At 43.9% G+C, this 12,680-nt stretch overlaps 1 protein-coding gene across 1 annotated transcript in view; it reads left to right on the forward strand.

Moving 5' to 3' along the window:
- The window catches only part of COPS5 (COP9 signalosome subunit 5), a 1,046,649-nt gene that overhangs the window by 974,977 nt on the left and 58,992 nt on the right, over window positions 1-12,680 (forward strand). The gene's annotated exons all lie outside the window — the stretch shown is intronic.

The following is a 12,680-nucleotide window of genomic DNA, read 5'->3' on the forward strand; positions in this document are numbered from 1 at the left end:
GATTTTCAGCCTCTTTCTGGTGGAAAAACCCCACAGAAAACACCAGCAGTGTGCTCACCTATCTTTGTGTTATTTGACTCTATAATGTCATAACAGTGTTATGGTAATTCCTTTTTTATAAATTATTTAATAAGTACACAGACACTAAGAAGACAGCAGTTGATTGTATTTATGCTAATAAAAATATCAAAATAGTAACACTAATTGTCTTTCTTATTAAACTGAATTAAAACAGTGTTTAAATTGCTTCGAATTTGCTAAGGGAGTGAATCTGTTTTGTAAAAGACATGTTACAAAGACATGAATCTGGAATGTTTCTCCCCGGGCCTCAGCTGAAAATTGGCTTCATTCCAAGTCGGGGCTTCGCAGTAAATAAATGTTAGATAAATAAAAATCATCGTATCTGTTTTGTCATTTAAGAGAAACTAAAGATTGATGTCTATGTACAATTGTTTAGTGTAGATGAATCGAGGTCGAACACACCCATAGTTCTTCCAGGGTAGAAACTGTTCTCATTTTTTAGCATTAAGGGAAATTTGTGGAAGAATCATTATCAGAATGTGAATGAGACCCCTAAGGTCCCAGAGAACCCTTGTTGAAAATCACTGGGAAAAGGGACATATATCCAGTTTAAAGTTGTGTTTTTGCTCACTTAAACTGGTTGTCATTTTAGTTTTGTTTGTATTTTACCTTTTCTTCAAAAAACTGACTTCTGCTTAACATTGGCCTTCACTTGGCTTACAGCTGCTGCCTCCAGGTCATGCCTACTGGTCCCCAGTAATGCACCCCAAATCCTTGATCTTACGTGATGGCCCAAAATAAATTGTTCTACCCAAGCAGCTTTGTCTAGGAGTTTGAGTAACCACACAAGGTAATAAATGATCTTAACACCATCTTTCTATACATATGTACTTGATGGTCAGTGTAGCAGTGTAGCATTTAGTTCTGCAGTATAATTTTCTGTGTGTGAAAATTAGAGTCAGGCAAATATCCACTTTTCAAACCAACTTCCAGAGCTTTGGGTTGTACCTGTCATGGAGCTAGTCCCCAACCCCCCCCCCCCCCTTAACCCATTACATTGTCTGATGGGGATATCTTGCAAGGGATATCTGTTTGTAAACCCAACATACCAAAGTCTGGGCACTTTCCTTGTGCCATATGACCTAATTCCAGAGGCAGGATGTACATAAGGGACATATGAGCGTCGATTACCTGTGAACTTCTTGATACTAGCCTAAAAGCAGAGCTTCACTTAGTCTTCAGTCAGTGAGCAATATGACTAATGCAGCTTCCTAGCCATTGGGCAGAGAAGTGCCTAATTCAGGACCCTTCCTTTCCATATGGTATCTGATGTTATCAGAATGGGGTTTCATTTCCTGCTCTTCCTTGGTCCTCTACCCCTCTTAAAAGGCCTAGAACCAGGATTCTTCTGAGGATGACGTGGATTCTACTGACGAATGCTTAACTTATTCTACTCAAATTACTTCTTTGGACTGTGGGTCAGAGAAGGAGGAATTTATTAGTTCTGATGTTCCTTTGGAGGAAATCGATTTTGTAAGTGGGATTGTACTCAGGTCTCTGATATCCATAAAAGTTGTTGCATTTGGACTCTCCTGAACCTACAGGTATTACTCCTGTCTTGGCTGCTTTACTGGATGCTTTCTCCAATGCCTGTCAGATGCCTGATTATCTCCCTCTGCTCTCAAGAAGCCTGATAGGTTTTATAGGGTTCCTGAGGATTGTTCTTTTTTATATAAATGTCCTGCTGCTGACCCTTCAGTAGTGTCCGTAGCCTCTGATAAGCCATCTCAGTTGCTTTCTTCGCCCAAGTTATTGCCTTCTGACAAGGACAACAGAACTATGGACAGGCTGGGCAAAAAGTTTATACTTCTGCCATCATAGCTTTTAGGGCTATTAATTGTCAGACCCATATGTCTAGGTATATGTTCTTCTTTCTTAGGCCTGTCAACTTATGATTTCCAGACTCTGAGGGTAAAACTTTAGTTCTTTCCTTGCTAGAGGCTTCTGTCAAGTCATTCGTCATTCTATTAAATGTAGTTATGATCGGGGGATGCCTGTTTTATGGCTGCTGTTTTTGGTTCACTTATGAGGAGGTATTCTTGGCTTAGGCTTCAGCCTCTACCTGATGATATTATGGATAAGTTGTTGGATGCTCCTGTAAATTCTAAACTTTTATTTGTGGAAGCTGCTGCTGGTTTAAGTCCCTTCAGGCTAAAGGGTAAGGCCTTATGGGAACTTAAACGTGTTTGTTTCTCTTGTGCCTACATTTCAGAGAAACTAACCTGCTAAGCCTGTCTTTGTTTGTAGGCAATCATGTCCTTTTACTAAAGGTAAAAAGTGGCAAAGTGACTCCTCCTGCTAAGGCTACTCAATTTTCGGGGACTTTGAAGCCTTTCTTTCTGGACAAACAAGGCACTGTGTGACTATCCATCCCTTCCCAGCCAATTTCTCTCTATCATTCTTTTTCTCTTCTGGTTTGCTTCAGATCACTCAGGATTCTTGGGTTCTGTCGATCATTCATCAATCATGTTATGGAAATCATGTCCTTCATTTATGGGCATTCCTCAGCCTCCTCAGGAACATCTTCCATTTTTATCAGAGGTTCTTCAGGATCTCTTTTCTTAGGGTACTATTCACGAGGTGCCTGTGTCCCAAAGGGGGAAAGGGCACTTGGAGAGCTATTCTAGACCTCTTCCATCTAAACACTTTTCTAAAGGTACCTTCCTTTTGGATGTTGTCCCTTCAGATTCTGTTTCCTGTCTTGCTCCCTCAAGCCTATATGGTGTCTCTGCATCTCAAGGATGCTTATCTTCATATTCCAATACGTGCTGTTTTCAGGACATTTCTCTGTTGCTTACTGGCATTTACAGTTCTGTGTTTTGCTCTTTTGCCTTTCTATTGCCCCAGGAGTGCTCACCAAATGCCTTGCTCCTGTGATTGCCTTTTGCAAACTTCAAGGAATCTAAATATTTCCTTACTTGCACAACCTGTTGATTCAGGTGTCCTCTCCAGAGACCTTTTGCAAAATTTCATTTTGCCATATCCCTGCATCAGAGCTTGGGGTTCATTATAAATTAAAAAAAGTCTTCTCTGACTCCTTCTCAGGATCATATTTTTCTGGGTTGCAGGATTCAGATGGTGGCAATGCTTGCATCACTGGCCCCCTTCAAAGGCCTTAACTCTCATTTCTTTCTTTCATCCTCTTCTTCCTTTGGCTTTCATTACTGCCAGGGAGTTTCTGAGGGTTCTAGGCTTCATGGCATGCACCATTCCGATGCTCCCTCTGGCCAAACTTCATATGGTTAGGTTTCAGTGGTTTCTGAAGTCAGTATGGCTTCAACATACTCGTCCTCTAGATTTTGTAGTTCCTCTTCTTCCTTGCCTCAGACAGAAACTTTTCTAGTGGATTCAGCAGTTCTCTCTGAATCCAGTGATCCCTTTTCAATCCCCTCTTCCCTCTCAGGAATTTTTCAGAGATGTCTCAGACCTGGGATGTAGGGGTGACTTTTGCCTCCCTGAAGGTACAGGGGGTGTGGTCGCCTTGTCAGCAGGAAGAGCACATAAATGTCAGAGATGAGCGCTCCTATGCTGGCTGTTCAGGCCTTTCAGTCTCTCTATTCTCCAGGCCCTCTCAAGGTGTTCACAGATAATACCACAGTGATGTGGTATATCAACAAGCAGGGAGGAACAGAATCTTATCTTCTTTGCAGGTTGGCACTTCTGGTGTAGGATCTTGCTATTAAGTGACTCTTCAGGCAGTTTCTATCCCTTCTGGTCAGAACTTTGTGGCAGACATTCTGAGCAGGTCCTTAACTCTGTTCCGTGGATGGATGTTTCATGGGGTTGTGTTTCTGGACATTATCAATCAGTGGGGTACACCTCAAGTGGATCTTTTTTGCTTCCCCTCTGAACAGATAACTTCCTGTGCTTTGTACCAGAGTCCCAGGTCTTCTGGTAAGGAAGGTGGATGCTCTCTCATCCTCTTGGAATGGGATGTTTCTTTATGCATTCCCTCCCCTTCCTGTCATTTCGAAAGTTCTGTTCAAAATTCAACAGTATGCTCCCAAAATCTTGTTGGTGTCTCCACTTTAGCCGCAACAGCACTGGTTCTCTCTTTTTCTGCACCTAGCCAGGGGCAATCATCACAAGTTACCTCACATGGTGGATCTAATCACACAAGACAAGGGATCTCTTATCCATCCCCACCTGCTCACATTTCAGCTGACAATGCAGATGATAGGATTTTGATTCCTCGTAGACACCTTTTTTTCTGAGGATGTGCTGCAAGTCCTGGAGGAGGCCAGGAAACATACGACTAGGAAATCCTACTTATCCAAATGGAAGAGGTTTTCTTTTTGGTGTCTCTCTCGTAACCTTGGCCAACTTACTGTGGCTGCTCCTTTGGTTCTATCTTATTTCTGTGAGTTGCTCAATGCTGGTTTGGCCTATTCTTCTGTTAAGGCCTGCCTATCAGCTATCTTTGCTAGTCTGCCCTTTTCTCCTCCTTTAGCTGCTAAATTTGAGATGAAACAGTTTCTTAAAGGCATCCTTAATATTAGACCTCCCAGGAAGCTTGTTCCTTTTCCCTGGGATCTTAACTTTGTTTTGGAGAAGTTGACTCAGGCTCCCTTTGAGCATGCTGCTACAGCTTCCTTGCATCGTTGTTCCTGGAAGACTGTTCTTTTGTTAGCACTTAATTCTGCAAGACGGGTGTCTGAGTTGCAAACCCTCATAGCTTGTCCTCCTGTTTTGATTTTTTATAAGGACAGACTGTCCTTGTGCACTAACCCTTATTTTATGCCTCAGGTGGTTAATTATATGTCTGTTATTCTATGAATCTGCCTACTTTTTTCCTTTCGCCACAAACTGACAGTGATATGGTGCTGCATACTTTGGACATGCATAGGCAACTTAGAGCTTATTTGGATATGATCAAGACGATCGTATAATCTGATCAGTTATTTGTTTCTTTCATCCTAGATCTTTAGGTCTTGCTATTCTTGGATTTCTACAGCCATTTCCTTTTGTTACACTTTTCATAGCAAGAGCCTTCCTTGTTCAGTTAAGGCTCATTCTACTAGAGCTGTGGCTTATTCTGATGCTTTTTTCAAAGGCTTGGATACTAATTCTATTCTTGAAGCAGCTACCTGGACTTCTGTGCATACCTTTACCAAGCAGTGCGCATACCTTTACCAAGCACTGCAAGTTAGATGGTATCTCTATAGCTAGGGCTGATTTTGCTAGTTCTGTTCTTCATGGTTTTTAGGGGATTCTTCTGCCCCTTCCTCCTCCCTCGTTTCCTCTTGAGCTTTGGCACTCTCCCGTATAGTTAAGAATACTTTAGCTATGAATGTAAGGACATAGTACAGTTGTGTAAAATCTTACCATAATGGTAGATGTCCTTGTCTTCACTGCTGCAGTATTTGCTCCTTCCCTCCATCCCCCTATTTTTTTAACCTTCCTGGATATACACATTTACCTCTTGGGTTCTTTGGAGTGGTGTTCCTCTTAGGGCAGTCACTTCTGTTTTTGGTAAATCTGAATGTCACTTTTATGCCTTACATTACGCAGGGTGCGTATGGTGACATTCAACATACCTTTTAAATTCAGAAGTCTTTGGAAGACTGGCCGGACATCGGGCTTCCATGGCAGGGAATCCATATAGATGTCCTTCATGGATGCATCTGCAGTCATAACAAGTGGGTTGTCCTGTCGTCAGGCAGCCCTGCAGTCGGCCGGATTCCAAAGTCCGGGTCCGGCTTCGGCTGATGTCGCACTCCACCCGACGTCATCTCTGTTGGTCTTCGGGTATATAAGCATCAGCCGACGCCATTTTCCTCAGTCTTTCTTGCCACGTGGCGCCCGAAGCAGAAGCTGTTCGCAAGTGCCGGTCGGTCGGATCCAGAGATTACTTCTACCGAATACTACTTCGAAGACTTCTAAAGCTAAGTACCCCGTTGGGGACTCTTTCTTGCCTCAGCCGATGTCAGAAAAAGTTAACAATTGCTTAACCTGTGGGAAACAAATACCTCATAAAGATTTCCACTCTTACTGTCTGCCTTGTTTAGGCCCAGCCCACGACGTAGCAGCCTGTTCGGCCTGTGCCTCTTTCAACCGACGAACGCTTAGGCGTCGGTCGGAGTTTGCAGAACAGTTTTTCGGTTCTGATTTTGCGTACATTATGCCGTCGGATCCTACGACTACCCAATCTACCAAAAAACGCAAAGATAAAGACCGACACTCGCGGTCCGCGGTTTCGCCGAAACCACGGTAAAGCAAATCATGAGTGTCTCGGTTTCGCCGAAACCGAGAAAACTGATCAAAGTACAGCTGAACCTATTCTTACAACTGAGGCCCCTGCTACAACTCTTGAATCGACCTCAGAAATTTTACCCACTACGGTGGTTGACTTATCAGACACCATCCCTTGGATGTCTCTACCCCAGCACGTGGTGCTGCTAGGCCTCCAGCAGCCATGTCCATTAAGGCCTTCGCCAGGGCTAAAGCAGCCAAGACTACTAAAACAGTGCCTGTTAAACCCCCCACATCCAGGCCCTCTTCTAGTTCTCAAATGCTTTCTTTGGCAGAAGATTTAATTTCTTTAATTAGAGGATCTCAATCTCACCCAGACAGGGCCTCTCAGCCCCAGAGAAGAGACCTAGGGCAGAGCCCCTGAGCCAGTGTCTTCTGATGATTCTGCTGATGAATCAGACATAACTGACCAGCCAGAGGCTCCCTTCTCCAATGTTGAAGATTCTGATGCTGAAGAATCCATTCCAGCTGCTTCCCCACCAGAAGAATTCTCCTTTGGGGAAACCTTGCATGCCATGCGAGAACAGTTCCAATGGCAGCAACAGGATTTTTCAGACTCCAGAAAAAGACTTAGGACCTTTCTGCACCTCCCACAGCACAGGCCCTTAGCTATACCTCCTGTTCTCTCTGTGGTGGATGATGCTTTCAATGATGTTTGCTCCGCTCCAGATTCTTTACCTCCAGCCCCTGTCAAACCAGACAGATTTTACAGGGTGCCAGATACTCATCACCACCTTTACAAGGCCCCACTTGCAGACCCAGAAACTATATCCCAGGGTCCCAAGGCAGTAGCCGCGACCACAGCTAAAAACCCTATTCCTTCTGAAAGGGAAGCAAGGTCATTAGACAGATGGGGTAAAAAGGTCTACACTTCAGCTACTCTCTCAGCTAGAGCTTTAAACTGTCAGTTTCACATGATACAATACCAAGAGTTTATGCTTGATCAGTTAACTAAAAAACTAACCACTGATGAATCTCTTGATAAGAAATATGTATTAGAGATGGTAAATAACATACAACAGGTTAGCAACCATTCCTTAAAATGTGGCTATGATGCACTGGAGGCTTCATTTAGATCAGCCATGACAGGCACAGTGATAAGAAGGCATGCATGGCTAAAGGAACAAGCTTTACCGGATCATGTTAAAGCTAAGTTGCTAGATGCTCCTATGGACAAGACAAGTTTGTTTGGTACACCTGCCCAGCAGGTTATGAAGAAAATGGAAGAGAAGGCAAAATCTGTTCAAACTGTTAAAGATTTCTTGCAGGTTCAACCCCCAAGGTTTAGCAGGAACTGGCCTGCCAAAAATTGGTCCTTTCCTGACTCCACAAAATTTCAAAGGGGCAGGAATAGATGTTCCAGAGGCAGAAACCAATCCAGAGGAGGTGCCTACAGAGGACGACAGTGGCAAGGTAACAACAGAGGCACAGACACAGCCACTGCCACTACATCAGCACAACCACAGTGACTTAATCCTAAATCCGCCTACCAGGGAACAAATAGCAGCTCCTCTAGGTGGAAAGTTAACCTTATTTTCAAAGAACTGGCACTACATAACAAAAGACAAGTGGATTTTACAAACCATAGATCAAGGTTACGATTTCACTTCCACACTTTACCAGTCAAAGAGGAATGCCAAATCTACCTCCAAATCAAAAACAGAGGCTCTACGCCAGATAATGGAGTTAGCAAACATGAGAGCTGTGGAAAGAGTGCCAACAGCAGAACAAGGAAAGGGGTTCTATTCCAGACTATTCCTAGTTCCAAGAAAGGAAAAAGTTGGAGACCAATTCTCGACCTGTCCACCTTAAATACATACATCATTGTCCCAAAATTCAAAATGCTGACCCTACAGCAACTTCTTCCCATGCTGGGCAAGGAGTCTTGGCTGGTAACTCTAGATCTCAAGGAGGCATACCTGCACGTCCCCATTCGACCAATCTGCAGAAGATACCTCAGATTTCTTGCAGGATCAGAGCACTATCAATTCTCAGCATTGCCCTTTGGCTTATCTACTGCACCCAGAGTATTCACAAAATGCCTGGCATCAGTAATCGCCCATTGCAGACTTCAGGGAATTCAAATTTACCCATACCTGGACGACTGCCTGCTACAAGGGGACAACAAAAGCAAGCTGACAACAGATTTACAAAGGGTCATTTACTTGCTACAAGGACTGGGATACACAGTCAATTTACAAAAGTCAAGGCTGATACCATCCCAAACAAGGACATTCTTGGGCTGAATTGGACACAGTACAACAAATGGCATTCCTGACTACAGAAAACAAAAAGAACTTCCTCTTTACTTCTTGGCACTAACAAAACTGAACAAGTTAACAGCAAGAAAAGTTCTGCAGGCCTTGGGCTTCATGGCATCATGCATAATCTTGGTCCCATTTGCCAGACTACATATGAGGAAACTACAGTGGTACCTAAAGAATTTATGGTCCCAACACAGACACAGTCTAGAAACAGAAATCCCACTAATTCCATGCTTAAAACAGGAGTTCCTATGGTGGGCTCAGGCATGCCAGTCAAACCCAGGCCTACCCTTTCGCAGATGTCTACCAAGCCAGACCATCACAACAGACGCTTCAGACCTAGGATGGGGGGCCCACATGCTGGACAAATGCGTGCAAGGATTGTGGACACAGGATCAACTTCACCTGCACATCAATCTAAAAGAAATGCTGGCAGTAAAACTGGCAATCCAAAAGTTCAAACCATTTCTCAGAGGGCCAGTTGATGATAAGGACAGACAACACCACAGTCATGTGGTACATCAACAAACAGGGAGGCACTCATTCATACCCCTATGCAGAATGACCTTGGAGCTGTGGACCCTGGCACTCAGCTACAACATTCAGTTACAGGCAATATTTGTACCGGGAAAGACAATACTCTAGCAGACATATTAAGCAGAACCACTTCGGATGCCCACGAATGGAAGCTGCACCGGACATCTTCAAGACCATCTCAAAGAAATGGGGAATGCCACAGATAGACCTATTCGCATCACCTCTCAATCACCAGCTCAAAAATTCTGCACAAGGACATTCCACCCACTAGCATGGAAAGTGGACTCACTCTCCTTCAACTGGAAAGGCCTAACAGCATATGCATTCCCACCTCTTCCTTTGATACACAAGGTACTACTAAAAATCAAGGAAGAACGTCCAAGGATAATCATGATAGCTCCAAACTGGCCAAGACAACACTGGTACCCACTACTGAAGATCATGTCATAGAACAATAAGTGACCAATACCCCTGATGCCTTTGATGTAAAGTCAGAACAACTACAGCATCATACATCCAAACCTAAAACGCTGCAACTGACTGCATGGAACATCACATAGCAGCAGCTAATCCAGAACTTTCCCAAAGAGTTAGACATTATTCTTGAAGCGCGCAGACCTTCAACAAGAAGGAACTATGCTGGAAAATGGAAAAGGTTTGTCATTTGGAGTACGGAAAGAGGAAAAGATGTGTCAAACATAGATATGCCTAACATTCTGGAGTATCTGGCCGAACTTCTTCATTCAGGCCTGTCCTACTCCTCCATCAAGATACATGCATCAGCTATTTCAGCAGAATACAGCTTTGATCCACCTGTTTTTCACACCCTTTGCTCAGGCAGTTCCTCAGAGGAATCAAGAATGTAAAACCTCCAAGGAAACCACCATTACCAGCTTGGGATTTAAACTTTGTGCTAGAAAAGTTGACACTATCACCCTTTGAACCAGCAGCAACAGCAGACCTACAACACCTGTCATGGAAAACTGCTTTCCTACTAGCAATTACTTCAGCAAGGAGGGTTTCAGAACTTCAGGCCTTAATGGCAGTGCAACCCTTCCTAATCTTCCACCAAGATAGAGTGTCCATGAGGACTAATCCTACATTTATGCCCAAGGTGGTATCCAGAGTGTCTTTAAACCAGGCAATCCACCTACCTACCTTCTTTCCCAACCCACAAAACAGAGGGGAAAGAATACTGCATACCTTGGATGTACATAGACAGCTACGCTACTACTTGGACAGAACAAAAAATAGCAGAAAGACTGACCAACTTTTTGTAGCCTATGCAACAGGAAGGGAAGGAAAAGCTATTTCCAAACAGACAATCTCCAAATGGATAGGAAATTGCATACGATACTGTTACTCCTTCCATGGAAAACCAATTCCACAGAACATAAGACCTCATTCTACAAGGGCAACAGCCACTACCACAGCCTTCTTACGAGGAGTGGCAACCAAAGACATTATTGAGGCGGCTACTTGGACCTCCGTGCATACATTTGCCAAGCATTATAATTTGCCTCTATATTCCAGATCCCGAGCAGGGTTTGCCACTGCTGTACTGCAAGGGATCCTAAACACACCATAATCTACTTTTATCCTCCTCCCTAGTTGGCTATGGTATTCTACCCACTTGTTATGACTGCAGATGCATCCATGAAGGACATAGTACAGTTTTGTACCTACCATAAATGTAGATGTCCGAACTGGATAGCATCTGCAGTCAGGATTACCCTCCCTCCTTCCCTCTGTGGTACTCCTAGGGTGTTTACCCTCCTAATAGCTAGCTGTTGGGGAGTCTTTTATGGTGTATTTGTTTGTATATATGTACATATATGCTTATTGTTGTGTTTACCTCTATTTGGAAACATTGGCATCTATCCAAATTTTAGCCTGCAAGAGGGCTACTGGCATCTGGGGCAAGAAACACTGAGGAAAATGGCGTCGGCTGATGCTTATTTACCCGAAGACCAACAGAGATGACGTCGGGTGGAGTGTGACATCAGCCGAAGCCGGACCCGGACTTTGGAATCCGGCCGACTGCAGGGCTGCCTGACGACAGGACAACCCACTTGTTATGACTGCAGATGCTATCCAGTTCGGACATCTACATTTATGGTAGGTACAAAACTGTACTTTAAGAATACTGCAGTAGTGAAGGCAAGGACATCTACTGTTATGTTATGATTTTACACAACTGTAATTTTCTTATGTCCATCCCCCTAACAGGGAGTCAAGGGCATTGGACAGACTAGGGAAGTGGACCTGTGTATCAGCAACCTTTGCATTTTGAGCATTAAACTGTCTAGCACCCTGACACATTTCCAAAGAAACTTGATCAAGGCGTTTTTCTAGGCTGTATCAGATAACTTGGCAACGGACATCCAAAAGACGGAGGGTACCCATATATCTACCCTATAATCTGCCTCATAAGTGGCCATGTGACTGTTGTCATTTGCAGCTGATTGTACATGAGGAGCAGCCGGTAGAAGTATTACCATGAGATGCCATGCCTGGATGCGGCTGTGTGACATTGTGGAAATCGACATCGTGGAAATCTTTAAAGTTTCCGTTATCAGTGTCCCCTACTGCAGTTCCACCCTTTTTGGACTTAAGCTAAAAGAAATGCATACCAGGAGTAAGCAGGATGGTAAGACCTTCAGTGCCATGGGAATCGATTTTTCTACTCCTCTAAGATCCTTTTCCAGGAATCAAAGTGGAGGTAGAAAAATGTGTTTCAAAAAATCCCAGAGTTTTCTTCAGGCCAGTCCTGGGGATACACTTTCCAGGGGCAGAAGCAATTTGAACGGACACTGCCTGAGAGTAAGAAGTGGTCCACAGAACCAAAGGTGGGCCCTTCACTTTGAAACCTTACTGGCATCCCTGAACTGTTGCCCATCTGCTGCTTTCTGGAGGCAGTAGCAGGATGCTTAACCTTACATCCTCTATCCTGGAAAACTATCACTTCTGATTCATGAATGCTAAGGATAATCACCAGAGGCTGTTACCCTTTTTGTTGTCCCCAGAGAAATGATTGAAATTTCCTAATACACCACCCAAACAGTTGGAATGTACAGCAACAGAAGTGTTAAAATTGTTAAACCAGGCAGTCTCCAACCAGTACTCCCAGACGAGTTAGGATCCAGAGTCTATTCCTGGTCCTTTTTAGTTCTAAAAACGATGCGAGACCTCAGAGCAGTGTTGGATTTTAGCAACCTAAATCAGTATGTCAAACAGAGTTCCAGATGGTCACAGTGCATTTCATCCTACCTCTGTTGAGTAAGGGCGATTGGATGTACTCTCTATCGATCTCCAGGGTGTCTACTGTAACATCAAGGTCCAGAGACGCTTCAGGAGATTTCTCCATTTCTGGTTTAGAGTCAGTCACTACCAATTCAGGGGACTGCCATTCAATCTCACTACAGACCCCTCCCCAGGTGTTCACCAAGATTATGGCAGTAGTAACAGCTCATCTCTGACTGCAAGGGATCTAGGTCTTCCAATATTTAGACAGTTGGCCCCTAACTGCTGTCTCCAAGGATCTAC

Source organism: Protopterus annectens, chromosome 3.part1, assembly GCF_019279795.1.
Source record: "Protopterus annectens isolate FY-2018-M chromosome 3.part1, PAN1.0, whole genome shotgun sequence".
Classification (NCBI taxonomy): Eukaryota; Metazoa; Chordata; order Ceratodontiformes; family Protopteridae; genus Protopterus; species Protopterus annectens.